Source organism: Babylonia areolata, chromosome 16, assembly GCF_041734735.1.
Source record: "Babylonia areolata isolate BAREFJ2019XMU chromosome 16, ASM4173473v1, whole genome shotgun sequence".
Classification (NCBI taxonomy): Eukaryota; Metazoa; Mollusca; class Gastropoda; order Neogastropoda; family Buccinidae; genus Babylonia; species Babylonia areolata.
Genome location: NC_134891.1, coordinates 13,060,453 through 13,070,568, shown reverse-complemented (window position 1 = coordinate 13,070,568; position 10,116 = coordinate 13,060,453). Strand labels below are relative to the sequence as shown.

The 10,116-nt window shown below is 44.3% G+C and overlaps 2 protein-coding genes across 3 annotated transcripts in view; one reads left to right on the top strand and one right to left on the bottom strand.

Annotated features, from left to right (window-relative positions):
- Positions 1 to 10,116, bottom strand: part of LOC143291168 (uncharacterized) — a 184,891-nt gene that overhangs the window by 20,004 nt on the left and 154,771 nt on the right. The gene's annotated exons all lie outside the window — the stretch shown is intronic.
- Positions 9,200 to 10,116, top strand: part of LOC143290888 (uncharacterized) — a 54,937-nt gene continuing 54,020 nt past the window's right edge. For both annotated transcript variants that reach the window (XM_076600441.1, XM_076600442.1), the window contains exon 1: positions 9,200 to 9,467. The gene's annotated coding sequence lies outside the window, so the exon portion shown is untranslated. The remainder of the gene's footprint in view (positions 9,468 to 10,116) is intronic.

Here is a 10,116-nt window from a genome sequence, read left to right as displayed (position 1 = left end):
AAACAAAACAAAAAAAACAACAACAAAAAAAACGCACACACGCACGTACTGCACTCACGCACAAAGTGAGGAAGACAGTCATACACACCACGGCACCACCTGTCATCGCCCCACACACCAGCCCCAAGTACTCTCTCACCCTCTCCCAAACCCTGTAGAGAGTCCTCACAAAGACGGGTGTACATTTGGAAAGGCGTTTGGTAACGATTAGTTGAAACGGGTGGCAGGCGTAACCAAAAGCGTTGCAGAGAACCGTTTGACAGGGCCACAAACGGCAGTGGTCCTGTGGTGAAGAGATCAAAGGTGAGGGATTGTTTACCTGGGCGGTGATCAAACTCACCCAGCCGTTCACATCCGGCTCCAGGTTGCCGGTCGCCCGATCGATAAACAGCTGTGTGCAGGTGTCTACCGCATGACTGTCCGAGTTACTTGTCTCCGTCTGTCTGTCTGTCTGTCTGTCTGTCTCTCTTTCTTTGCATGTTCAGAGTGGTGAAATATTTCATGTGTATCGAAGCTTTAACAATGTGCACGATATAAAACAATATTAAATATTCACTATAGACAGACATCTAAAATATATAACGACAAAATTTAAGCTAGGTGTATCAGATATGGCTTATATTTCTGCAGATGAAGTGAATATAATCATAGAAATTTGATTTGTCAGTTATGTAAAACGTTCAAGGAAGATGAACTACATTCTGTTTTGTGCTGTCCAGCTCTTAGTGAAATTAGACTGAAGTTTATTCCTTCCAAATATTACCAATATCAATGTGCCATTAAACTAAGTCTTTTAATGTCATCCACGAGACAAATTGGCGTCCACAATTTCTCATTCAAACCGAGAGAAACTATGACCTGGATAATATTATGAAATACAGCTTCTCGTTTCAAGTACTTTTTTTTGTTGAAATTTGCTTTTGTTCTCTAAGATTTTGTAATCTTTGTTTACTTACCCCTTCATGAGGGGCCATGGCCTGATGAATAAACCATTCGCATTCACATTCTCTATCTCCCACACACAAAAGTATCCACACACACACACACACACACACACACACACACACTGTTTCCCTGTCACACACACACACACACACACACACACAACGTTACAAACAAAGCCCACAACACACAAACAGCTCAACATAAATGCGCACCACGCCACATTAGGCACACGCTTTCTGCATACCACAATCACAGCACACGGGCCAAATTATCAGCGATACATTATCTGACATTTAAATTCACGCTTTCAAGCTGTGAGTTCACCGCTGAACTGAAATCCGTGACAAAACCATTTAAGATCTTCCAAACATAGTTGGACAAGTATCTCTTGTATTAAAGTGAGCCAGGGGAGGTGGAGGTGGGGGTGGTTAGGCAGCCAGTACAAGCGATTCAGCAATGGTCTGGATTTGTGACATACGTATCACCAGTAGATCAACCACCATCTTGAATCATGCCGATAATACGACGACGCTCAAGCCGAGTTACTTGTCGTGCTGGGGCAGACCTGAAATGAGACTTCACTGTTTGTGCTGAAATTATTCCACGGCCTTAAAACTTATCAAAGTAATTAGAAAGCACAAATCTGTATATCACTGGCGTGGAAAACAGGGTGGAGTTAATTTTGGGCAGCCCCAAACACAACCAAGTCCCTAAAGACTGAATAAGTCAGTGTGGACTGGTGTATTTTAAACTGGAACAGTCAGCCAGGGGCAATACCATATCAACTTCACACCAACACGAGCGGAGTGCATTAGGGCCAGCCCAAAATAACTCCATGAGAATCAATTTGGGGCCTTAATTCGTGTACAGAAATAACTCCATGAGAGTCAATTTGGGGCCTTAATTCGTGTACAGAAATAACTCCATGAGAGTCAATTTGGGGCCTTAATTCGTGTACAGAAATAACTCCATGAGAGTCAATTTGGGGCCTTACTACGTGTACAAAAATAACTCCATGAGAGTCAATTTGGGGCCTTACTACGTGTACAAAAATAACTCCATGAGAGTCAATTTGGGGCCTTACTACGTGTACAAAAATAACTCCATGAGAGTCAATTTGGGGCTGTACTACGTGCACAAAAATAACTCCATGAGAGTCAATTTGGGGCTGTACTACGTGCACAAAAATAACTCCATGAGAGTCAATTTGGGGCTGTACTACGTGTACAAAAATAACTCCATGAGAGTCAATTTGGGGCTGTACTACGTGTACAAAAATAACTCCATGAGAGTCAATTTGGGGCTGTACTACGTGTACAAAAATAACTCCATGAGAGTCAATTTGGGGCTGTACTACGTGTACAAAAATAACTCCCTTGGATTCTTTTTGGGACATGGGATGGGATCATTCTAGTTTGCTCCAAAATGACTACCTCAAGATTTTCTTTATCTTCAAAAAACAACAAAACAAAAATAAACAAACCAAAAAAAAAACCAACCCAAAAAACAAACGAAAAAAAAACAAAACAAAAAAACCGCACACACAAACACACACACACGCACACACACACACACAAACCGTGTTATACAGAAAATAAAGATATCTATTGGAAACAGGTGTTGGGGCAAATAAAGTGACCTGCCCAGAAATAACCCCAAGAGGAGTGTTCCCGGGCCGACTCCAGTGGAGTCAAAGTAGTGCTCGGGTCATTCTCAGGCACTGCACCTAGCTCGTGTGCCGTTCAAACAACTGTTTGGAAGCCCAACGACTCAATTTCCCCAAAACATCGGAGTTCATTCCAGTTCATGTTTGTGAACGGTTCCACTGACTGCAGTGACAAAGCCTTTGGTTACATGTGCCTATGAACCTGTCACGCCTGTTTATAGATCTTATATTTTCTCACTCCTTAAACAGAACTGTCGCCAATTCCTCCCTCACCCTCACCCCCTCTCCTCCTCCCAATCCACTTCTTTGCCAGCCTCCCCTGACGTCATTGGAAAGGCAGGGTAGTGAGGATTAATCGAGTCCCGTGCACACTTTCCGTGCCCGCACAGAAAGAAACTGATCCACCGTGAAAGATATATAGCGCAATAACCAAGACTGCACGACACCAACGATGAACTGACACGTGGGAAAATCCACTGTTTTCTTCAGCGCAGATATAATTCCATGATGATGTGACAGGGCCTTGAGCCGCTTCATTGCATGTGAGTATAGGGGATTATTACAATCCACAGCTTCTGCACACTCCAGTGATTAGTTCATCGATCTATCCAACATGAGATCACAGCAGAAGAAAACGTGCATAGGAGCAGAAAGAGGACAGAAACGCCTGAGGCAGACGAATCGGAAGAAGTGAAGAAGAAAATGAAGCAGAAGGGGGAGGAGGATGAAGGGAAAGAGGAGGAAAGTTATTATGAAAACTGTAGGTGTGATGTTGCAAACGTAGACCAGAATACGATCTGGTCAGCTCATGATAAAAAATATATGTTGCGCATGAAACATGAGCACAGAAAAAAGATGGCGCTGATTGTAAACGAATTTAAAACAACAACAACAACAACAAAAACCTACTGTTGACAAAAGGCACCCCCCCCCCCCCCCAACCCATTCAAAGGATGTGAAAAGAAATCCCAAGTCTATGTCCCCCTAACATCACCACCACTGTCACCTCCAGCACGAGTTTCTTTCTAAACTTTGTCTCACCCACGCTGCCTCTTTAGTCGAATAGTGGTCTGAGAGTGGGTTTGGGCCCCAGTTAAGTCCCCCCCACAAAATTTAAGTCATCTTCAGCTGTCCCGCCGTGCCTCCTTGCTCAGCAGTGCCCGGACAGCTTGTCCCGCTGTCATTACACTGTGACTGGCTGGGACGGACCACTGTGTGCCACCGGAGATTAGAAAAGAGAGATAAACCACTCGCGGCAGGCCCCTTCTTACTGTCTATAACAGTGCTGAAGCCGTTTTGGGGCACACACGCAGTGCGGAAGGGTGGGGGTAAATCACCCTCTCCTTCCCCACCTGAAGGAAACTAGTCGGTTCTGACGGTTCAGCTGCAGTAAAGCGAAAGTTAAGTTATGCCTGGAATTTCCCACGTGTAGTAAGATTCGCTGTTTTCAATGAAAACCGATTTATTTTTGCTTGGTTTTTAGCACGTTTGCATCTGCTTGAATGTAGATAATATAAAAAGAAAATAAAGCAGCTCCCCCCCCCCCCTCCCCAGCGCAATGTTGCACATGAGAGAGACAGTTGTAAATTATTGAACTGCGTTTTCGTAACGCTACTTTTTCTTCACACTTTCTGGTTTACATCACCATTTCTTCAACAACAACAACAACAACAAAAAATATATATATCAAAACATAAAACACATATTCAGCTCTGTCTCTCTTCTAACATCTGTCTATACATACATACATACATACATACATGAATACATACATACATAATTTCATATAGATCTATCAGTTTGTAAATCTAAATCTATCTATATGTACATAATCATATATATAATTCATATATATATACGAACGCTTCATGTTGCCCGAGCAGACCGTTGTATTGTGCTCTTTCTCTCTCTCTAAGTCTCTGTCTCTCTCTCTCGGGAGTTTTACATGGCTGTTAAAAGCATCTACGATTCTGTACTTGTATGTGTTCGTGACAAAGGTATTTATTCAGACTTTTTTCAGTGTCCAAGAGGGGTTAAACAAGGTTGTATGCTAAGCTCACAGCTGTTTTCCTTTTTCATCGGTGAATTGGCAGTGGAGTTACCAAAGAAGGGGAGACATGGAATACAAATGATACCTGGCGCAACAGATTTGCTCTTAATGCTATTTGCTGATGATGTTGTTCTCTTGTCTGACACACCCATAGGGTTACAAAATCAATTAAATGCCCTTAAGCAAGAAACAGACAGACTACAACAAACAGTGAATCTCGATAAGACCAATATTATAGTTTTCCGCAATGGAGGTCATCTTTCGACTCGTGAAAAATGGTGCTGTGGTGATAGGGAAATAAAAGTAACCAATACATATAAATATTTAGGAATGTTATTCACAACAAAATTGAGTTTGACATCTGCGTGGGATGAAGCAAACAGAAAAGGGAAAAAAGGTGTAATCCAAATTATAAAATCACTCAGGAGACTGCGTTCGACTGACGCTTTCCCTTAGTTTGGGCGGGGTAAAGGCAGCTCATGAATAATGAATGCGTCTCGCGGCGCAGGCTGCCTGGCTTCAGCAATTTCTGCAAGTGGTTTATCTCTCTTTTCTAATCTCCGGTGCCACCGCCTTGCGTCAACATGTAATGGTGCTGAAGATATCTTGCTGTGGTGATCCGATCGTGCATTTAGAATGTTAGTACATGGCGAAAGTGATGGTATTGTTTCTTTCGATTGTTGTATTTAACTGTCCGTCCATCTATTTATACGTTCTCTGTGTGTGTGTGTGTGTGTGTGTGTGCGTGTGCGTGCGTGCGTGTGTGTGTGTGTGTGTGTGTGTGTGTGTGTGTGTGTGTGAGAGAGAGAGAGAGAGAGAGAGAGATTGATTCTTGTTGGACCTCTCTATGCCTCACTCATTTTCCAAATCATATGAAACATACCATGGTTGCACTGTTTTTGTTTCGCACATTTGCATAAAAGATACTGTGGTTGTCGCGCCCGTTTCTTTGTTCTGTGTGGACAGTCAGAACTAAAGCGCTTTGTCCAGACTCGAAGGGAGGATGGGAAGGGTGGAGGGAGGAGGGGGGGAGCAGGCAGTCACTCGCAAGCACTGCTGTCCTGTTTTTCCTATTCCATGCGATCGCTGTCCTTGTCATTTGCCACTTGAGAACGGCTGATAGAGGTTGGATGGTGGTGAAACGCTGTCGTTCATCAAATTCACCCCTAGTAATTTGTTTCTGTTATTAGTGAGACCATTTTGACGCCACTTACGTTGTATGAGCATCGTTCCACTTAACTTTTTACAGGCTGGATCAAATACGATATTACCATGTTAGGTTCTGTGTCAGTTAGGCCAACTCTCACATTAATCTAAGAAAACATGATTATGTGGTTCACGTTTCTTTAAAGATGTAGAAAGGAATAGGCATGAGTAATTCTATAATCATGTAATTTTCGAATACTAAAACCATAGTAAAACCATTTGTAAAACGGTTGAGATTTATGACTTTTCGGTGGTGTGTAGCATTATCATGAAAGCTATGACTAATTCATTATTCGTCACCCTGACCGGTTTCGTTTCTCCATCATTTATCATTTGCAGTTGCTGCAACACACACACACACACACACACACACACACACACACACACACACACACACAACAGAAACAGGGTTATTTCACAGACTCACTGTATGTACACACGTGAGTCAACACGCGTTGAAAGCTAAATCTTACATCACTTGAATCATAATCTGTGAATCTATGTCCGGTTCCAACAACGTACTTTGGAGGTAACGAGTTAATTACACGCACGCGCGTGCGCGAAGTAGAACAGAGTCAGATTTTAATTTTGCTGTCAGTCACACAGACATAAGAAGTATAGTTTAGGGTCTAAGTATAACCTATCTCTCATTTTATCCCCACCCCCTCCGCCCTCCCCCCACCCTCTCTCTCTCTCTCTCTCTACACATACACACACACACACACACACACACACACACAGAGCTGGACACGAAACGCCAAATAAAATCACGTCGTGTGTGACAACAGGTAGCAGAGATGTGATATCGGACGCACAATGGAAACAGCACGCCGCTGTCTGATTCCTTCGACGGAAATTACGTTGGCGCGGGTGGTGCTGGCAACATGCCAAGTTAATCACCCCGTCAGATCGGCCCCGGGTAGATTTTCTAATACATGCAGTGCATTCCCTCTACCTGTCTTGATACAGCTGCATCATGTGTTATGTATTGATAATGGTGAAATACACATTCAGATCCACCTTTTCTGCGTGTACCGACCTTCACCTTGTAAGAAAAATAAGTCATCTGATGCTATTTTCCTGTCCGAATTTATTGACTTTTTGGTAAGCTCCTGATAGCAGGAGATTTTAACATTCATTTTGATTGCCGGTCCAACCCCACAACTGCACGAGTTCTAGAATTTTTGCAGCTTTTCAGTTTGACGCAGGCTGTTGGTATTCCAACTCAAGACTTAGTCATACTTTGGATCCACTCACTTTCAGAGAGGCCGTTCAGCCGTTTCATTCATTCATGGTATGTCATGATCTGAAATCAGACCACGCCACTCTACTGGTTTTTCTCAACGCATCAAAGCCCCCGAACCGATCCACGTTCAGGAGTGTCAGGGATCTGCGGTCTATAGATAAGATGCAGCTTTGTGCTGATGTGGCCTCCAGCATCACCAGCCATCAGCCAGCGACAGTGGAGGAGCTGAACTCCCAGCTTCGTGCTGTCCTGGATGTTCAAGCTCCAGCGGCACGCCGTGAGGTGATAGAACGCCGCACCTCTCCCTGGTACAGCCGGCACCGTCGGTGCAGACCTCTGGGCCCTGAAGCAAGAGAGGCGTGCTGCAGAGTGCCAGTGGTTTCCCCAAAACTGACAGTGTACAAGCAGATTATGGATGCTGCCAAACACAAGATAACAAAACTAGTTGTTAATGCTAAAATCAGTTTCAACAGTGCTAAGATCGCGGCATCTACTACATGCAGGGAACTGTTCAGGCCAACAGGCAGCTTGATGGTGAGGGTGAAGCAGAGTCCTCTGCCATCGTTTCACCCACCACACCAGCTGGCTCAGATGTTTTCAGACTATTTCAGTGCCAAAGTCGCCACTATCGGTAACTCTTTGGACCAACAGCCTGTTCCCCCTGCTCTGCCTGTTGACGTTGACCACCTGTTTAATGGCGCCCCGTTAAGTCAGTTTGACACACTGTATCAGAAAACTTTGTCCGTGAGACTATTCTTAAAATGGCTCCAAAGACTTGTGATCTTGATTCACTCCCAACATACTTATTTTTGGAATGCATTGACGAAATTCTTCCTGTTCTTACTGACATTCTGAATACTTCACTGTCCACTGGTACCGTACGAACTTGTTTGAAAAATGCTTATGTTAAACCATTTCTAAAGAAAGCTTCCCTCGATCCCAACGTCTTCAAAAACTTTAGACCTGTCTCAAATATCCTTTTCTGTCCAAACTACTCGAAATAATTGCTTTGTCTCAGTTTTAAACCCACCTTGAAAAAAATGGACTTTGGCACATTTTTCAGTCTGCTTACAAACCCAGTCACAGTGCAGAGTCAGCTTTGCTTCGAGTTTTCAATGACCTGCTTGTTGCAGGTGATTCTAATCAGAAGAAACGATCTCCCAAAGAAGCTCGGCATGGATCGGCCACACACCCCACAAGCCTGCATCAGTGTCACAAAGCAAGCCCTCACCTGGAACCCGCAGGAGAAAAGGAAAAGAGGCCGGCGAAAAGATACATGGCGCTGTGACCTGGAGGCAGGCATGAAGACAGTGCCTGGGGACAACTGAAGCGACTGGCACAGGACCAGGGTGGCTGGGGAGTGCTTGTTGGCGGCCTGTGTCCCAGACTAGGCAACAGGCGTAGGTAAGGCTAGGTGAGTGCTTGTGTTATTAAAAAGAAAAAGAAAAAAAAAGACACTCAATACAAAGAAAGAATTTTTTGGGGTTACTCGTTCCACAACGACGTGTTAGCCACTCAAGTGGAACGCTGCTTGTGCAGATGTGGCTCTGTGTCAAATATGCGTTAGACACGGGGACTGGTTTGATAGCGTTGTTGTCGTCGTTGCCGTTGCTTGTATTGTCTTCCCAAACCAATCAAAATATAGTCATGGACATACGTCCATGTGGCTTTCAGGAGAATTGAATCTTTGTTTTTAACTGCTGTTATTATTATTGTCAATAACAACTGTTTTTTTGCTGTTCACACACACACACGCACACAAAGGTGTTTGAGACAGAAAGACAGACAGACAGACAGAGAGTACAAATCACATGACTTCAAAACTGGTCTCCAGGTCTGGCAGGGAAACAGGAGAGGGACGGAGTGTTGAGGGATGTGGTGGATGGTGGGTGTGGGGGAGGTAGGGAGATGATGAGGAGGGGGGGGAAGGTGTCGCTTGATCAAGCCAGGTGACCTGATTGATAGGTGAGCGAACCCTGATTCTCCCAAGCTGGTGATCAACCTGACACATTGACGCTGTACGGATCAAGTCTGCCTGCCTGCCTTCACACCACTGCTGTGGCTAGAAGGCCTACAACTGTGTGTACACTTTGAGCCCGGCTTTACGGCACAATAATGCCCTGCTTACCGGTAATAACGCACATTGACTGCCCGTGTGTGTGTGTGTGTGTGGTCGCGTCCACTCTGTTTACTGAGTGTGTGTGTGTGCGTGTGCTGGAGAGGTTTGGGAGATAAAAGGAGGGCTGTTGGCTGTGTGAGAGCTCCAAGACGTCATCAGTCGTTTTTCAATGGGCGTTCGGGCGGTGTGAGATAGAGGTGTTGTTCTTCGCGCAGTTCCTGGTGCTGGCATGCAGGTCAGTTGTGTCTGTCCGTCAGTCTGTCCGTCTGTCTCTGTTACGCCTCTGACTTCTCCACAGTCAAAGCATGAGACATAAGCGTAGTGAAAGAAAGTTGAGTGTTAACGTGTATAGATAGGTCTTGATGAATCACAATGCCTTAATTTTGAAGGCAGTTCTTTATATATATATATATATATATATATATATATATATATATGTGTGTGTGTGTGTGTGTGTGTGTGTGTGTTGTGTTTGTGAGTGTGTGTGACACAGCCAAGAGAGAGAGAGAGTGTGTATGTATCTGTTCTGTGTGTGAGTGTGTGTGACACAGAGAGAGAGAGAGAGAGAGAGAGAGAGGAGTGTGCATGTGTGTGCTGTGTGTGTTGGTGTGTGTGTGTGTGTGTGTGTGTGTGTGTGTGTGTGTGTTCTGTTGTGTAAGTGTGTGTGTGTGGGTGTGTGTGTCTTCTGTTGTGTAAGTGTGTGTGTGTGTGTGTGTGTGTGGTTTTCCTTCAGCTTGTTTTCTGCGACTGGTCACTATTCTGTCACTTTCTTGGCCATATTCCTCTTAATATTTCACTAGGTTTATGAACGTTGTATGCAATGCCATGGGGTTGTCCAATCCAGGTTAAGGTGTAAAACGAAGGGTTTCCTAGCCAGCCGTACA